This window comes from Tachypleus tridentatus, chromosome 4 (assembly GCF_004210375.1).
Source record: "Tachypleus tridentatus isolate NWPU-2018 chromosome 4, ASM421037v1, whole genome shotgun sequence".
NCBI lineage: Eukaryota > Metazoa > Arthropoda > Merostomata > Xiphosura > Limulidae > Tachypleus > Tachypleus tridentatus.
Window position 1 is genome coordinate 48,864,140 of NC_134828.1, and position 18,867 is coordinate 48,883,006.

Sequence of the window (18,867 nt, forward strand, 5' to 3'; positions counted from 1 at the left end):
AACAAGCATTTTAATTACTAACATCTATATCAGATGATTAATTCAAATCTTCTGTATACTAGAGACACTAACAACAATGCTTCATGTTTAAGAAACACCATCATAATCACATTAAAAAACACCAGAGAAATGATGCTTGCTGTTTTTGACTGGTACTAGTCCTTTTATATAAATACAATAAATACTTGTGAATTCAGATACTGTTATTATCTGTTATTGGCTATGAAGATAACTGTGTACACAGAGCTCACAGATAATTTTGTGAACTATGTTAGCAGCTGTAAACCATTTACAGCTATAAATAGCTGTATAGCTATTGGCCAAGGCCAATACTATCAGGAATCCAGTATTGCTGGAGTGTACGGAGTTTACATGGTTAGAAAAACTAATTGTATTCTGTAGATGTAAATATATTTACATATATTTATGTAAATATTTTCTCAACCCAAATGAGCCGTTTTTGCATATAAATTTCTCAACAAGTGGGTTTCTCGACATCACTGATTTTCAGAAACATCTTTACAAGAGTAAGAATTGAGGACACAAAGATAAAGAAAAATTGGACACAATTCTAATTAAGATGGTGTCACTTTTCTAACAAGTTATTTAGCCTAAGGAATAGTTTGCAATCAGTGTGGTAGAAGCTGCAACACTGAAGGAATATATTCTAAAGGGGCATTACAATTTTAATTAAAATAAAGTACAGATCAACATTTTGACCTTCTTTAGTCATCTTCAAGTTAATAGAGTTTGCAACCAACTGTTGCTGGGCATGTCTTAGGGACAAGTGTATGTATGGGTACAAGATTGTAAGATGTTGCAATTAATGTTAGGTTACTAATTAATATAGATAGAATAGTGCTCCTCTGTACTGATTCAACCTTGGTTTGAGTTCTTGTATAAGTAGGGCTTCTTTGTAAGTTGGTGTTTTCTATGATTACGTTATGTTTGTATAATTGGAAGCATTCAAAAACGCATGAAAGTATTTGTGTTCTTTGAATATGATTTCTGTTTTTCTGCTTGTTTCTTCAATGTAGACGACGTGGCAGTTGTTGAATTGGATTTTATAAATAATGGTGTTATGCTTGTCAGTGTAGTTTTTTAACAATGTATGGATTTTAGTTTTATCCCTAGTTTTTTAAATTTTATGTTTACTAGAATGTTGTCTTTTGTTAAGTTTTTTCCAAATGTTGGTTATTTTTACACTAATATCAGGAATATATGGTATATAGCATTGTAAGGTCTTATAGTATTTCTGTTTTGAAATGTATGTCAGTTCTTGTGATCTTAAGGATGAGTAATGTTATCTGGCAAGTTTTCTCATGTTCACAAGTAAACTTATTGCTGGAGTGTATGGAGTTTACATGGTTAGAAAAAACTAATTGTATTCTGTAGACGTAAATCCAGCAATTATATCAACTTATCTCTACCAGTACAGTGGTGGGTGCAAGGTCAAACTGATCACTTGAGATTCAACCTGTGTCAAGAAAATGTTGGCTAGAACTGGTGACACAGGAATGTCCATACTCAAGCAATTTATTTGTAAATAATTTTTATCATTGAACATAATAAAATTTTAATACTGTACCAGTCATCTTTAAAATACATTTCTATTTCAAGTGGGTTTCTTATCATGAATTGAGAGGAGATTGTAAGAATTTTAAAAGATCATGATGAGTGTAAGGAAAAAAGCTTCTCCATGTTATTTGAAGTATTGTGAGGATAAAAACAGAAGAGTAAAAAAAATACATATTCAAACGTGAAAGTTGAAATAAAATAAAACAACCTAAATTGCAAATAAAAGTTCAGTAGCTATCTGCCAATTGTTTAATCTAGATTTCACTTAAAGGATTAGAAGCATCATCACTCATGGCATAGTCTTGTTTTCTGCTTTACCTATTATTTTGAACATACAGGGGTTGGGACCATAAAATACAGAATGCATGCCAAACAATGCTTGAAATGTCCCTGAACTTAAGATCAGTGTTCTTTTAAACACTCTCTCAGTTCAACAGATGATCTAACATAAGCATCCCAACACATTGGGTAGACAAAATTTATAAAAAACACAACTTGAGAAAAGTGGATAAAATCTTTAAAACTGAAAAATTCTGAATTCTCAATAAAAGTTATAACATAAATTGAAAGTGAACTTGTGGATATGCTGTTGATTGTGTGTAGTTTCCTCTTAAAGATTCATGAGTGTCAGCTTGTGTATGCTAGAGAAATCATTAGCTTAGCTTTTGAATGTCATAGTTCAGTGACCTTGATATACCTAGTTGTTGAATAGTTGAATCATTAAAGTTGTTTGAGAAATGGTTACATTTTGAAACAAACTTTAGTTTGAGCAACTCTTGCTGTAAAAGTTTTGGAGAACTTGGTGATGCAGTGTACACAAGTTACAAGACACTTCACAAGGCTTTCTGTTGAAGTAGGTGTAGCTGGGATTTTGATAACAACTGACATCAGTACATTCTTGTTTCTTGTTGGCAATGAGAGATAACCTTAATGCTAACATATCTAGAATTTAAATATTTTAGAAATTGACAAACTGATCTTCATTCTTGAATATCAGAAATATCATCAACACAGGAACTGTAAATAAATGGTTTGAATTCAATTGAACAACCTTTTAGCCAACTATTCTCATTAACTGAAGCACATGAAGACATCAGCCATTACAAGTATTAAGCTAAACCCCCGACTCCATGAATCTGCCCATAAAATTCACCACTGAATTGAAAGTTTTTCATGGCAAATTCCATCAGCTGTCTGTCTACTTACTCAATTAACATGTTCCTTGTCTTTGAGAATAAGATTAACACTACAGTTAACCCTTTGGCTATGGCTGCTTTAAATGTGCAGAATTTTTTCAAGCTGTACACTGTATACAGTACACTTGCATTCAATCACCACAGGCAGACTATACACCCTATACAGCAATCAACTGGTTAATAGTCTCTCCTAAGGGAAAGTTAGTTAAGAGATGCAATATCTAGATTTGCTAAATTAACATTTTCATCAATCCTTAAATTTCTAATTTTATCATAAAAATCAAACTGTCTTTCACTGTGTAACTAATAAAAGTAAAATCAACTAAAAACTAACAAAAATTTAAGAGTTTGTACTTGAAACAACCTATGCTAGAAACAACAGGTCTAATGGTGCAAACAGATTTGTGAATATTAGGTAGTCCATGAAATGTACCAGAATGAGAATCAACTAGATTATTGTTGTTGTATTATCATCATCCCAGGGTATTAGTTTTTCTTCAAATTTGCTGGAATTTGATATTTTTCTCTTGAAAACTACAATTCATTAAAGAAGTCAAACACAGTTAGCAAAATACAAATCCCATAATGGAAGCCTAGTCTATTTTTGTCCAGAACCTTAAACTTGTTTCTTCTGTTGCCATCAGAACATCAGTATGATTATCTCTTACCCTTCTTTTTTCAAAAGAAAATAAACTGAGATCTTAACCTACCTCTATAATAGCCTAATAGCCCTCCTATGAATCCTTTAAATTAAGTGAACAATCATTCTTAAAAAAGTAGGCTGCAACTGTACATAATATTTCAAGAGTGACCTACTAATGCCTTGTGTAGAGAAAACTACCACTATACTCAGATAATTTTCTTAAATTTTAGTTTTATTATATCAAATGCCTCATCCAAACTATAGCGTAACGCATACTTGATTTATATTACTGTAACTAAATGTCACTTTCCATATAGTTGTCGAACTAACCACATAATCCAGGTCATTTTGCAGTACCTGAACATTCTCAACACAACCAGAAATACCCAAAAGGTTAATGCCATTAGCAAACTTGACAAACCTACTAATAATGTCCCTGTTAATATCACTAATATAAGACATCTGAGAACTAACCCCTGAGGCACTTGACAGATTCAGTTTTGATTGTTATTAACAATGTTTTGCTTTCTCTCATCTAACAATCCAGTTTACTAGAATGTCTCCAACCTTCAACATGACTGCCTTAACTATTGTTTTGTAGAGAACCTTATCAAAAGCTTTTAGAAAACACAAGTACAAACCCAACAATCTTTCATCTTTCACATAACACATCCTGAAAAAATGTAACAGATTAGCAAGGTTTCCTTTATCTTCTTTTGTATCATATTTCACCAGACAATTTTGCTAAAACTATTATATACATTGACAATATATATAGACTATAGAATTTTATTTATAACCGGTTTAACTTCCAAATCAACTTTTACCTCCCCTTCGAAAATAAGAGAACACTGTCTATTAACCTGCCAAAAATGAGAGGCATGTCTTATCTTTGACCTCCTTTACAACTCTGAAGAAAATATTATTTATCCCTGGTACATTATTTATACTCTTTAAGAAACTGATGCATACATGATTCAAGTAAATTACAATATTTGCCATAAAATGCAGAGTCAAGAATTATACTAATATATTTTCTTGGAAAAACAGAAGAGAACATTTAAAAGCTCAGCCATTTCATAGTTTCAACAAAAGCCTTGTCATGAGCCTCTTTTAAAAAGTCAATCCCCATTTTGCTTATTTTAACATACTTTATTAATTTAAACATTTATTCATCTGTTCCTCATAAGCCATTTTGAATTTCCTAAATTTTTTTAACCAAATTCCTAGCTTTACTATAGTTCTATAAATCTACCAAACTATTTTTAAATTTAGCTATTAAAATCATGCAAAAAAGAAATTTCAATATTTCTTTATTGAGATAAAATAACAAATTCTGACTTAATAATTATCTGCAACATGCACCACAAACTAGAGAGCAATGCATCATTGATTTTACGTCATCAAATAAAGCTTAATAAATATGATAATCATATGTAACAAATGGTATAAGATACTGGGCAAAGTTGAAGATAAAAAAAAAACCAAAACCAAACTGCATCTGTGTAATCCTTGTGCATGATGTTAATGCATTTATTCAAAAAAGTACACAAAAGTAAAATGAACAATGTAGTTTTGGTTAAATATGCTATTAACTATGGAGTTCTTACTCTATCTTTGAATGTGTGTTTAAGATAAGAGGTAAAATCAGGTAATGGTTTAAAAGTTAAAAGTATAGTCTTATGCACTAGCAAGATAACTCACTGGAAAGGGTAAAATAAAGTTCAGATACTCTTAAAAACAAGGTGAAATGATTACGCTTTCTCTAAAGACAACATAGGAACAAAAACCATCATTGTAGCATTTTTTTTAAAATGTTCATATCGTATCATTAATGTTCTCTTTCATAAACTTGACATTATATTCAGTTAGTCCATAAACATAGGTGACTTGCTAAATTCGAAAAGCTTGTTACAAATCATAAATAAAAAAAGGACTGATATGCTTATTTCTATGCTTCATTGTAAACAGTAAAACGTATCTTGTATAGCTGCATAACCTACCCCATATTTTCCTAATGGTAAACAGCCATTTTCTTTTAATTTACATTATTTTCTGTAAACAATAATTTTCCACTTAAAGAAATCCAGTTTATACCTGGTTATACCAGGCATAAAAACATTTTTATTTGCTGTAACCTTAAACTGTTTTAAAATGTGGTTAGCTAATTTTTTTCATATTGTTTGAAAAAAAATTCAGAAATGCCATCAGTTCTATAATTACTTAAACACAATGTATTAAATCATGAATACAGTTATCATTAACATTTATTCTATGAAAAAAATTATATAAATTTCAAATTATTTTGCAACACGTTTGTACTGACTAATGCCAAAAATTTTAATGTTTGTTGTTCCATTTCTTCTCATCCATCAAGTATTTCCCTCTCCATTAATTAGTTTGTTTTTATTCTAATTGCCTATAGCTTAAAACAATGCCTATATGCACAAATTGTTATTGCATACCAAGAACTAAATAAGGATTTTAATAATTTTTTTACTTTTTTCTCCAAAAAAGGGTCAAATGTAAAGTGATACATTTTTACAAAACAAAATTAGAGCATTTCCAAGAACCTTATTGAAAAAAGTAAAACTTAAAGTACCTTTAAAATCTTGCTTCTCAAATATTCATAACCTTTCACAATTTAGACTTACACAAACCTATTTAAGCTAGATTTTGAAACACCAATTGTTAGGTGAAGTTAGGGCATACTCCCAAAAACAGCCATTATTTTATCCAGAAATTAGGATTATTTTAACCTGATGACTTCTTACTCAGAAAAAGAAAGGTACTTATTTTTATTATAGTTCACTTCATTTTGTTAAGTTACAAAATTGTTTTTCAAATTTCATGCAAAGGTACATTAGGGCTATCTGCATTAGCCATCCCTAATTTAGCAATGTAAGACTAGAGGGAAAGCAGTTAAATCACCACCACCCTCTGCCAATTCTTGGGCTACTCTTTTACCAACAAATAGTGGAATTGACCATCATATTATAATGCATCCATGGCTGAAAGAGTGAGCACGTTTGGTGTGACAAATTCAAACCCACGACCCTCAGGTTATGAGATGAGTGCTCTAATCAACTTGCCATGCTAGGCCACAACATTTCTTGAGATTTGAATATATATAGTTTCATAAAACTTGCTAGCGTTCAATCACACTCATAGCTTCAAGTTCTACAAACTGAGGTAAAGTATATTTGTCTGTAGATTATAATTTAACTTGTAAGAATAATTCTGATGGGAATAACCTTAAAGGTGTGGTGGAATTAGAAAAAAGATCTTTGTATTTCATTGATTAGTCTTTTAAGACATTAAAGCAGTGTTGCTGCTGTAATGGGTCAAATACAATTTTTGGCTGTGCTTACAGATATTGAAAACAAGGTTATTTCATTGTATAGGTCACTAGATAAGCCTCATTTAGAGTACTGTGTTCAGTATTAGGCTCCTTATGTTGACAAGGGTACTGAATAACTGGAAAAAAGTGTTAAAAGGAGTGCCAGAAAGATGATACAAAGATGGAATGGTTGTCATACAATGCCAGAGTCTTGAAAACCAAGGAGATGAAGCTATCTGATTGAGGGCTTCAAGCTATTAAGGGATTTTATATTATTGTTGCACATACTTTAGTATTTAATAATAAAAATAGTATGACAAGGAGACATAAATTGTGGCAGAGCAAGACCCCACTTCTACTGTATAAATATTTTACTCTTCTAACAGGACAGTAAGCATTAGGAATGGGATGCTTTTAGATATGGTGGTTGCAGTAAGTTTAAGAAAATGTTTGATACATTTTTAAATGATTAGAGTTAAATTTGGTTTTGTTAAGCAAGTATGGCAGCTTTGATGGACTACCAGTCTTCAAAGTATCTCAAACATTTGAAAAAGGACTTAATTCATATATTTAACCTTTTCATCATGGGTCAAAGGCCATGCTATGTTTATTGACAAAACTGAACCTAAAGAATGCTTTTTTTTTTTAATATACATTATGCAGGATATTTTATGCCAGAATTAAAAATAAATAGATGAATAAATTGATATTGATAGAAATGAAGAAAACTATATTTACAAGTAAGTAGTACATACATTTATGGGGCAGTTCATTGTTTAATTGTTATTATATTTATTATTCATTCATACATTTTCAAATTTCTTGTTTGCCTTTACATTTCAATTCAGAGAAAGAAATGTTAATCAAAGCTAATGGGTGATACCACTTGAACCATTAGTTAATTTACAAGACTAATAATGGCAGCATTCATGAAATTGATTTGTTTCTTGTACATAGTGAAAGAAAGGAGTACATTGTTTATAATTTCAAAATTGCATGTTACTTTTAATTTATGTTACAAAATTTACTGCAGTGTTTTATAATTTGTTACAAAAATTCTTACATTTTGAAGATGCATAGCTTTTACAATGTCAAAAAAAAATCTTGACATTACAGAAGTAACATCTTGCAATGGCAGAAGGTCCAAGTCTAACAATTTTGAACACAAAGTCCTCTCAACTCTCTGTTTCTCTAGAGAAAATAACTAAATTCAAAACACTCTTTCATAGTTTAAAGTTCACCAGGTAACATTCTAGTGGCCATTAACCTGTCATAATTAACAGGTAAAAATCCTTAAATTACCACAAAACAGAAAATTATTTTAATTTTTTACTTTCAACACTGTAAATATTATAAATATTTACTAATAAGAAGATTTTGTATTTTACTTGAAACTCAAATATTTCACAAATTTAAAAGAAAATGCAAAGTTGTCTGTGCCGTTTCATCATTTTTTTTTTTTTTTTGAGTAATTTACTTAAAATTAAATACTAACCTGTTACTCGTACTTTTCTAGTGAAGTGGTACTCGTTGTAGGGCTTACTTTTTATTTGGTGAACACCATACCATACGGTACGGCTACACAAATACAAATTTTACGTAACGTTGATATGATGTCGTACTTTTTTTAGGTTTAGAGTCAGTAAGTGAGAATCTTTTAATACTAAAACGTACTGTAACTGTGTTAGTAACTAATAATAACTTACATCAGTTGAAAAAGTCGAGATTAAGCCTACCGATCACCCCTTGGGAAAATAAATTATAATATTTTGTGGTCACCAAATCCTATGATAGTTTATGAATCCTACAGTTTTAAAATCGTCCACAATTATATCCTTTCTCTGGCCAGTATTTATATTAATAATCCAAATGAAATTAAATAGTAGTCCTCCACATAAGCACAGTCACCACATAAATAACAAATTCTATTCAACTGCAAAACCAAAGCGAACGATGTGGTCTAAATCATCCCCTCTCACTACCATGTGGATAATGTTAACGTCATCACCTATGAAATATTTACGTCATAATATAATTAAATGTTTCCCTAAAATATTTTGAAATATATCTTAAAATATAGCTTGACTGAAGCAGATATTTATTACTACTTAGACTAGTTTCAACAACTTAATATAAATTCAATACTTTCATACTCTGAACCAGTTTTCTATTTTTCTCAGTTTAGGCTCGGAATGGCCAGGTGGTTAGAGCGTTCGACTCGTAATTTGAGAGTCGCAGATTTGAATCCCTGGCAGTTCTAATTGTATGGTCAATCTCACTATTTGTGGCTAAAAGAATTGTCTTGGAGTTGGCAGTTGGTGATGATGACTAGCTGCCTTCCCTCTGGTCTTACACTACTAAATTAGGGACAGCTAGCGCAGTAACCCTCATGTAGCTTTTCACGAAAATTCCAAAGAAATAAATTTTCCCGCTTCCAACGTTTAGATTGATTGAACAACAAAACGAAATAATCAGGAATTTGGTTGTTTTTGTTTGTTTGTCATTAGATACTAAGCTACATAATGGGCTATTTGTGTTGTACCCATAGTGAGTACGGAAAACAAATTTTTAGCGATATAAGCTCTCAAGCATGCCGCTGAGAGTTATAGAAACAATGTATTAGGTAAAAGGTGTGTAACTAACTTCTTCGAATTAAATCAAACAGACGAGACTGGATTCCCTACTCTCAAATAAAACAATTAATATACGCTGTAACAAAACAGACAGTCGAAATTATTCAGGGTTCAATAACGGAATTGAATAAAATGCTCTTGATGACGAGAAACTCATTTGAAATAAAAATGTATCTGAGAACGGCTGATATGGGTAAGATGAAGATGACCTAGGAAGGTCGAAACGTTGTTCTCTCCTTATTAATAAAAGTGTTAATACCCATACCAGCCGTTCTGAGATACATAAATAAAATGCTATTCTTGTTGTTGGGGCAAATAACTGAAATGATAATAACGAAATAGAATGGTAACTGAAAATAACTGTAATTTGTAAAAACGAAGGCAGTGCGGTAAATTGACAATAAAGCTAGTCAGGTCACAACAACAAAAGGTTCAACAAGAAATATTTGAATAGTATTTTTAAAATTGACATAACATAATTCAGGAAGGAGACTGAGAACAAAAAATCTAATGCACGTTCTAAAATACAACACAGATTCAACTGATATATTTTAACAATATGAAAGACACGTCCATCTGACTTGATTGAATGAGTAATGAAAGCTCTGCAGTTATCTAGAAATCAACCTTTTCCTGCTTGTTCTGTACAAAAGTTGGGAATGATTAATTTTTCCATAATGCATTCTCACCAAATTGTGTTGTTTCCCCTACTGAAAAAATGAAGTATTTGATACATCGGTACTTTGGAATGATTGATGTGGCCAGAAAACCAATTGGTACTTCAATTCTAGGAAATAATGGCTCCTAACAATGTGTGACTGGTACAATAATAAACCCAATTCAATTTAAAGCTGTTTATATGTACATTATACCTGAATACCTATACTGGTGGACAAAAATTAGAATAATTTGCTCATTGACTGAAAATTACAACATTCACTTTGTAAAACTAAAAGAAAAGGAAATACACGGTATTGTTCTTCAAACACTACAGAAAAAAAATGGAGACACTCTTTGTTCATGTTTTCTTGAAAATCTTTCATCCAGTTCTTCTCGCTTCTATAAAAATAATATTACATCTAAAAGCTCAATCAATCGCAAGTAGCATGGCTTAGTTAAATATTATTTTCCCATCATTTTCCCATCCTATATCTGGCCAAGCGCGTAAGGCGTGCGACTCGTAATCCGAGGGTCGCTGGTTCGCGCCCGCGTCGCGCTAAACATGCTCGCCCTCCCAGCCGTGGGGGCGTATAATGTGACGTTCAATCCCACTATTCGTTGGTAAAAGAGTAGCCCAAGAGTTGGCGGTGGGTGGTGATAACTAGCTGCCTTCCCTCTAGTCTTACACTGCTAAATTAGGGATGGCTAGCACAGATAGCCCTCGAGTAGCTTTGTGCGAAATTCCAAAACAAACAAACCCATCCTATATCGTTGATTGCGAGTTAAACAGCTTCAAATGGTTAAATATTAGCTAACAAAGTTCATGTCTCCAATGAGATGGTAGGAACAAGCTATATTAACAGCCATTACAGGGGCTGTACGTTCTTGCACAATTTGCTGAAACATTAGAACTAGTGTACATATTTATTGTTAGACAGTTTTAAACTTTTTAATGACTTTTAGTAATGTATGCATTCTGTCCACTAGGACTATTGGAGAAAAACTGAGAAGCCTTTGTACCTTATCCTTTGTAGTTGTTACAGTATTCTAATTTTAATTTTGTAATTTCATCATATAAACTATGTTTTTCATTGTGAAACTTTAATGTGTTTTCATAATATTCAGCTGAACCAGTTAGTAAAATCCAGTAATGAACTGCTAAATACAAGCCTAGAATAATGATAATGAACTCTTTACTTTGAGCAGTAAAGTTCAGATTTATTAAGAAATCTTTTTTATTTGTATCTGAAGAACTTCATGGTTTGAGGTAATATAAAAAAATTTGTGTAGTTAAAAACTTGAACATTTTTTATTCATCTCTGTCCTCTCTTTTTTGTTCATTTTTATATTAACTTTTATCTACTACTTCTTAAAACTTGGTTTATTAAACTATCACACATATTGTATTGGACATTATACATCATAAAATGCAAGATAATATACATGTAACTTCTTAATGAGTTTTCTTCAGAATAACACAATTTTTAAATTGGATAATATCTACATGGTATATAATGAGATTTCAAGAGACCTGAAAGTAGGTCTTTCTCTCTCTCTGGATTGCACAGTTCTTATTTTTTTTATTAGTTACTTTCTCTTTCATTTTAGATTATCATGAAATAAATTGTTCATGAATAAGATGTGAAGCGAGTTGTAAATGAGAATTTTATCACCAAGACAAATTATCAGGTAATTATTCAGTGAATTACACATTTTAGATTTTACTGATGTTATTTGCTCCAGCTTGTAATACAAAGTACAAAATAAATAGTTGCTCATCACTATATTTGCATGTTAATGTCTTTTGTATAACTCACAAATAGGCTTATGTTTGCACTCTATAATATGTAAATAAAGAAATAAATTCTTTTTTAGGGGGGTTCTGGTATTTGAAACACTTGTATTCTCAGATGAAAGTGAAAACAAGTAAGCAATTTAAAAAGTACAATGTGAGCATGGGAGCAATAGAATATGCTTTTTACCATTAATATATTTAATAAACCTGCAAATGTAAGAAATGGAACAGTTATTTTAAGTAAAAATAACAAAAACATTATTGATTACTAAATAAGATGTATTCAACTTTATTCTCTAGAAACTTTTTGTGGACATAGTTCTTTTGAACAATTCTCAACTTGCCAATTTTTACAGTTACCATGTTTGTAAATAGAGGAGACAACAATTAAACCAAGACATTTTGCAGAAACAAACACATGAAATCTATCTGGTCAAATTGTACTAAGATAGCACAGTTTAACTACCATGATTCCTAGTTGCACATACTATGAACCAGTCTTAGCGTTAACTTGGGGAGGACAAATCATCTTTATCTAGAACAACCTTTCAACAAATCAAACGCACACATTAGTGTTACTTAGTCGAGTGAAGCAAACTCATCTAGCAGCTATAGTATGTATACTTAATTGAGCATTTTATGGAAAGGCAACTGAAGTATTTGAGAAAACAAATGTTCAAACTGGATGGATTCCACACGTTTGCACAGTACTGTTGTTTGAATTTCTTTGTTACTCTTATCTTGTCCACAAAAATCAAGTACCTGTTGAATATGTTAAGGTCGAAGCTGAAACATTCTCTTCTCTCATCGATATTTATGGAAATGACTTCACTGGAGCTTTGATACCTTAGAGGTACATAATCATATTTACTTAATTTCAAAAAGTTTCAAAATTTGAATTAAACCCTTTACTTTCATCTGTGTGTTTCTTAACAGTAATGTTCTTTGTGTAATTGACCCACTTATGTCACGAAACACTCAATAATGGCTTAAATAATGTTCATACACATGTATTTATTTATAAAAGTATATTTCTATATAAATATATCACCATTACACATTATCACAGGATGCCTCTGGCAAATAACTGAATAGTTGATTTTGGTTACATTATACAAGTTACCTCTTAATAACTGTGAACATAATGTGGTGCTATCTAAGAGCCATTAAATTGAACAGTCTGGCTATAACAATCATTAGTCAGAATTATAGTTATGTTACTATAGTATATATATTATAACCATAAATTTTTCAGCCAAAACACATTAAAATTAAACCAAATATGCTGCATATTTTTAAAAAGATCCTTGGGTACAAGCTACAATGTGGGATTATAAAATTTATCCTAGATTTTGGAAGTGACTGAAGTAGTAGGACCCACATTGTGGTGGGGATACACCATCTGTCAGTCTTAACCTCCAATTTGCTAGTTTCACATAAGAAGATTAGAAATTAGGAGAGTGAGATGTGGGTGCCCAAGTACACAATGTCCAACATCTATATCATCCTTCACTGCCTGCAGACAGTTGTGGAAAGGTAACTGCTCTCCCAAGTTAAAATAAGAAAAAGATGAAAATAAAAAAATAAGATACTATCATTTGGGGGTAAGTAAAATGAAACTAACCTTTTGAAGTTAGCATTCCTGCTTCTAGTATGGTAGAGGCTTTTGAATTTATTGGACAAGATATCAGCACAAAAAAAAAGACACTAAGTATGTCAAAAATGAGATCAAACATGGTGGGTAACTAAATTTCAAAAACAAATAAAAATACAAAATATACAACTATGTAAATTAACATTATAAGTTGAAGATACAAATTTTAATTTAAACCAAAAAGACAGTACAAATGAATTTGTACATGAAAGTATGTACAAGTAATTAAATAAAAAGTTACAAAAAATATATACAATTACAAAAAGAAATGTAACAAAGTTTAAAGTAAAAATAAAAAATACAAAAAACAATTATTTTAAATCTAATTACAGCAAAACAACTGCACAAATCTCTAATCTTATGTGAGACTAATGGATTGGAGAATATGACTGGTAGACGGTGTATAATTCAACCATGCAAACTGTTAATGTAATAAATAATACAACTACTCACAACAATTGTACAAGCTTGGGATACTCATTCAGCTATTACCCTATATCTCCTGGATATCTTTCACTGTGAAAGTTCTCAACAGCTTGGAAAGCAAAAGTTATTAAATCCTACAATCAGTAAACTGTTCCCCTGTAACAAACAGCAATAATTTACCATCTAATGAATATTTCTCATTGTGAAATTGTTTGATAGTGCAGAAATCAATGACTACAAACTTCATTTGTTCCTATTAACCTCATTATCAACAAACTATCCTCGCTTACAATAATCAAGCAGCCATCATTCAATATCTCATAAACATCTCTTATTCTGAAACTACTCAATAGCCCAGAAACCAAAGGTTATTAAGCCATTTTTGTCCCATTAATCTCAAGATAAGTAAAATGTCCTAATAATCAAGCAACACAAGCTATTTTAGTTTATGATAAACTGTCAACTCCAATCATATCAGTCGCTATTATTGTATTTAGATCTGGTGTTTCCTCATTAAGTCCATTGGAAACAGCCAGATAAATACTTTCATCTTGTTGCTCCTCATTCTCTGGGATAGGGTGAAGCATAGTGGTAATATACCTACATACGCAGTTAGTCATTTTATCATGCCTCTTTAATGCCATCATTTGTACATCAATGAAATTAACTTGTTGTAGCACAAGAAAATGCCCTGTCCATCTGAATATGAACTGATTTTATGCAACTGGCACATACTAAAGCCATACCCAGCTTCCATGCTATTATATTTATTCACTGTTTCATGACAGTACCTTTTATATTTTATTCTGACCACTTCTAGCTGTTTTGTTCCTCTGTACACTATCATCATAATCTTAGTGCTTGTTCAAGTTTGGATGGTTAGGATGAACAAACTTAGCAAGCATACACTAGATAAGTTTTTATTATCCATTGTATTAAACCATCAAACTGGTGTTTTAAGGTGAAGTACACAGACAAACCACATCTAACACTTTGCACAATTCAGAGAACAGCTGAGTATTTAAATTAGCTCCCTGATACATGTGGATGTTTTCAAATACTGTTAGTGATTATCCAGTTCTCTTCTAATGCATGAGCCATGAATTTTGCCAGCATATATGTTAAGAGATAAATTGTGACTAACTTATTAATGAATACAAGTGCATACAAATAATTTTATTTCTTCTTTGAAAGTAATTTATACAAACTCTCTATGTTAAATATAGTCTTAGATCTAGTCTCATCATTCACTTTTACGTGCTAGTATCTGGATTCCAGACCCAAAATACTGAATCAATGGGAAGCTTCCACTGCATCCAAATATTTATGATATGGGAAAACATTTAAAATTAGTTGAATGTGTAACCTGTCTTTAGAAAAACCAAATAACTTAGACATACCTTCCTTCTTTCTGACAATCACTATTGAAGGTGACAAGGCATTATCTGAAGATTGTATGTTCCCATCCTTTAACACTGTATTTCAATACAAGCTGCATCTTTAATGCTCAATGAATTCCTGCATGGCAGGTGTTTGATTGAATGCACATTATATAAATTTATGTTATTAGGGTATTGTTATTGTTGTCTGACCCAATTGATCGTCTGGTCCTTCAAATACAATGGCATATTCAACCAACATATTATCAAGATGCTGCCACTGAAATGAGTCAAACTATTTGCAAGATTCATAGATAATGGTTTTATGTGTGTTGACAAACAGTGGCTTGCTCTTGGTTTTGTTTTGATAGACTCAACCCTAGCATTACTACTAGTTTTAATTTCTCAAACTTTGTTTACCATGCCCATGCTGAGTTAAGGCTGGAAAAACGATCATTCATAATAACAGAACACCATCCATCCTTGAACAGGTAAGCACCCAAGCTAGTGCTGCTTGCTTTTTTGAACAGTAAACAGTCTCATTTGTGTGTGGACTCTATAAACATATTAGACAGCATCAAAACACTACATTCCGTCCTTTTGTGCTGCTCACGATTGTGACTTAAGATTGGAGTTAATTTTCTTGAAACATGTAGCTATGGCTTTGAAATCATTCATAGCAGGACAACAATTTCTACCACAAGTACTGGTATACAAAATGTAGTTAAGCATATTCTGCAATGGCGTTTCTTGGGAGTGACTAAACAGCACAGCAGGAAAAACCTTATTTACTAAAATCAAATTGAAAAGAGTATGCTTCCTGAGTCTATGAATTAGTTCAGTGTATATAAGGGTCTGTCAACTTCTTGTTTCAACTAAGCACACTTAGTTAATGGCTGTAAACTCTGGCTAAAAAGGCTACTATCAAGCTTACAAGCGACAATAAAATCAGATAAAGGGGGTTTTCATTTAGGGTCTTCCTGCCTGGAACAGGAAGCCACAAGTAGAATTTCATAGAAATACAATACTATTAAGCCACTTAAACGACTTATATTTTAAAAAGTAGCTAATTAAGACATTGTGGCATCGGAAGTCTCCTTTAATCAGTCTGTTTCAAGAACAGGATGGCTTAGACACTGAACCAATGCAACATCTAATAATCCCATGAAATTCATCCACCAAGAAAATGCTGTTACTAGTATTTACTACACTTTTGTTGGGATCGGTCTTACTTTAAACATCAAATACAGGAAGCTTGAGATGTACTACATAAGGGCAAAAACAAATAGATAAGTAAGGTTGGCATTAACAATTTTGACAGGGATAAATATTCTTCTAAATATGTATTCAAAAGGTACAGAAATAATTTTGAGAGTTGTAAAATTTGGAGCGAAGTTTGGAACATTGGCAAAAAGGGCAAAATTTAGGAAAGAAAAGGAGAATAATAAAATAAAAAAGCATGAAGAAAGAGAAAATAAAAGTAGGAAAACAAGGAAAATAAAAATTTATATTGAAAACCTCATTTTGACACCGAAGTCATTCCACTCTGACACTGTTGTCAAGTGGAAAGTAGGGAATAATTAAGGAAGAATTTAGTAACTTTGGTTAGGGGTATAAAAAATCAGTGGTGTTTATAAGAGCATTTACCTTGGATAATAGAATTCTAAAACTGACATTTATGATTGATATACAAGTATCTAAGTGGGGTGTAGGAATACGATGCTTTTTCTACCTTCTTCTTTCAAGTACAATTCAATAATTTTTCATTTGTGTATAATATGTGAAGTTTGATGGCCATAATTTCCTTTGGCAGTTGAGTAATATCTGAGACTGTAACACTTTTAATGTTTTAACGTGAATAACCAGTCAAATGGTAACACAAATCGTTCTGGTTAAGTTTGGCATTACATGATGTTATTCAGTCTGGTACAAAATTTCAACACAGTAAGTTTAAAACAAATCTCCGATAGAGCTCTCCCGTAAAGGCAGGTTTGTGAAGTTAATAAATATTATTTATTATAGTTCTATATTTGTATCTAGTGCTATGTCCACCAAAGAGGGCAAAATCCGATTTTTAGCATGAAAATCCCTGAGAAATTTATTTATAGAATGTATTAAATATGCACATAATTCTATATTCTGCACAGTTTCTTAACACTATGGTCATTTGTTCATCCTTCAAACCAAGTGGTGAATTTTAGATTGATAGATAATTCAAGGATTTTTTTAGCTATACAATTATGTTTTAAATCTACTTCCTCTAAGCATTTGCGTTCAACAAGAAAATTAGTTTTAAATTTTTTTCTGGTTAATTAAAAAGTAATATTTCCTCTCCCAGCCATAATATTTGGCCCGACATGGCTAGGTGGGTTAAGGTGTTCGACTCGTAGTCCGAGGGTAGGCTTCGAATCCCTATCGCACCAAACGTGCGTAGGGGCGTTATAAAGTGACAGTCAATCCCACTATTCGTTGGTAAAAGAGTAGCCCAAGAGTTGGCGGTGGGTGGTGATGACTAGCTACCTTCCTTCTAGTCTTACACTGTAAAATTAGGGACGGCTAGCGCAGATAGTCCTTGAGTAGTTTTGCGCGAAATTCGAAAACCAAACCATAATATTTCAACCTGGATTTTTTTCACATTAATTACATAAAGACCAAGGTGTAAAACAACATTTATTATCATTGCTGCTACTGTTATTAAACTATAACTGAAACAACTTCATTACTTGCTATTTATTCAATCGAAATACAGTACTGCATGAAAACATAGTATTAACCCTATATAAATTAAGAAAATTTATTAGTAATTATTCTTTACTAGACATCAACCAGCTCAGTGTAAGTTACATGTAGTTTTATCATACTGTACGCTTTTCTTTCTTTTAGTTTAATTGTTGCTTAAATTCCTCCGTACTTTTTAAGTTTTCAAACGTCATAAAATTACAATAGGCTGAACGTACAGGAGCCATTGATTTCATAGTTGTGTGAGTGAGTATCAAGGTTCCTTTTACACTACTTGGCAGTAATAAAGGTTATACGTATTTATATGAACGTTTGTACACATGATACATCGGAGGAGTATAATTAAGTAAAAGGTAAGATGTTGATACATACATAATTGTAGAAATGATTTGGTGTTTTAACTAATAGTATATACAGTTTGCTTGAAATACAGTTTAACCATCCTAATGGATGCTGCTGGGCATACGTGGCTTAAATAAGTTTTCTAAAAAAAATTACTCGCTGACCTTGAAATTAAAAGTTGAAAAGTAGTAAGAGTTATAACTGTGCCGAAGTCGTTGTTTAGTTAAAGACAGTGAATTATGGTAAACTTACAGGGTATGCGAAATATCAGGTTGTAGCCATGTGCTTGTTCAACAGTGTTGTATAAGTAAAATGTGGCTATACAAGCCTAAGAATTACAAGTTCTGACCGATCGTACAGAAATACCAATTAATAGTTTATATGCGTATAAATAATTGATAAAAGTAATTCAGGGTTATTAAGAGATGAGGATCCTACTGGATGAAACTTGATATGATAAAGTTTACAGTAAAAATGTTTAA

The 18,867-nt window shown here is 31.7% G+C and overlaps 1 long non-coding RNA gene and 1 pseudogene across 4 annotated transcripts in view; one reads left to right on the forward strand and one right to left on the reverse strand.

Annotated features, from left to right (window-relative positions):
* The window catches only part of LOC143249084 (eukaryotic peptide chain release factor subunit 1-like), a 44,243-nt pseudogene extending 35,523 nt beyond the window's left edge, over positions 1–8,720 (reverse strand). The window contains exon 1 of the transcript XR_013027509.1: positions 8,253–8,720. The product of XR_013027509.1 is annotated as a eukaryotic peptide chain release factor subunit 1-like (transcript). The remainder of the gene's footprint in view (positions 1–8,252) is intronic.
* A 9,539-nt stretch (positions 8,721–18,259) lies between these two features.
* Positions 18,260–18,867, forward strand: part of LOC143249086 (uncharacterized) — an 86,131-nt gene continuing 85,523 nt past the window's right edge. For 2 of the 3 annotated variants that reach the window (XR_013027514.1, XR_013027515.1), the window contains exon 1: positions 18,260–18,396. This is a non-coding gene — a long non-coding RNA (uncharacterized LOC143249086). The remainder of the gene's footprint in view (positions 18,397–18,867) is intronic. The other variant, XR_013027516.1, reaches the window with a different exon arrangement.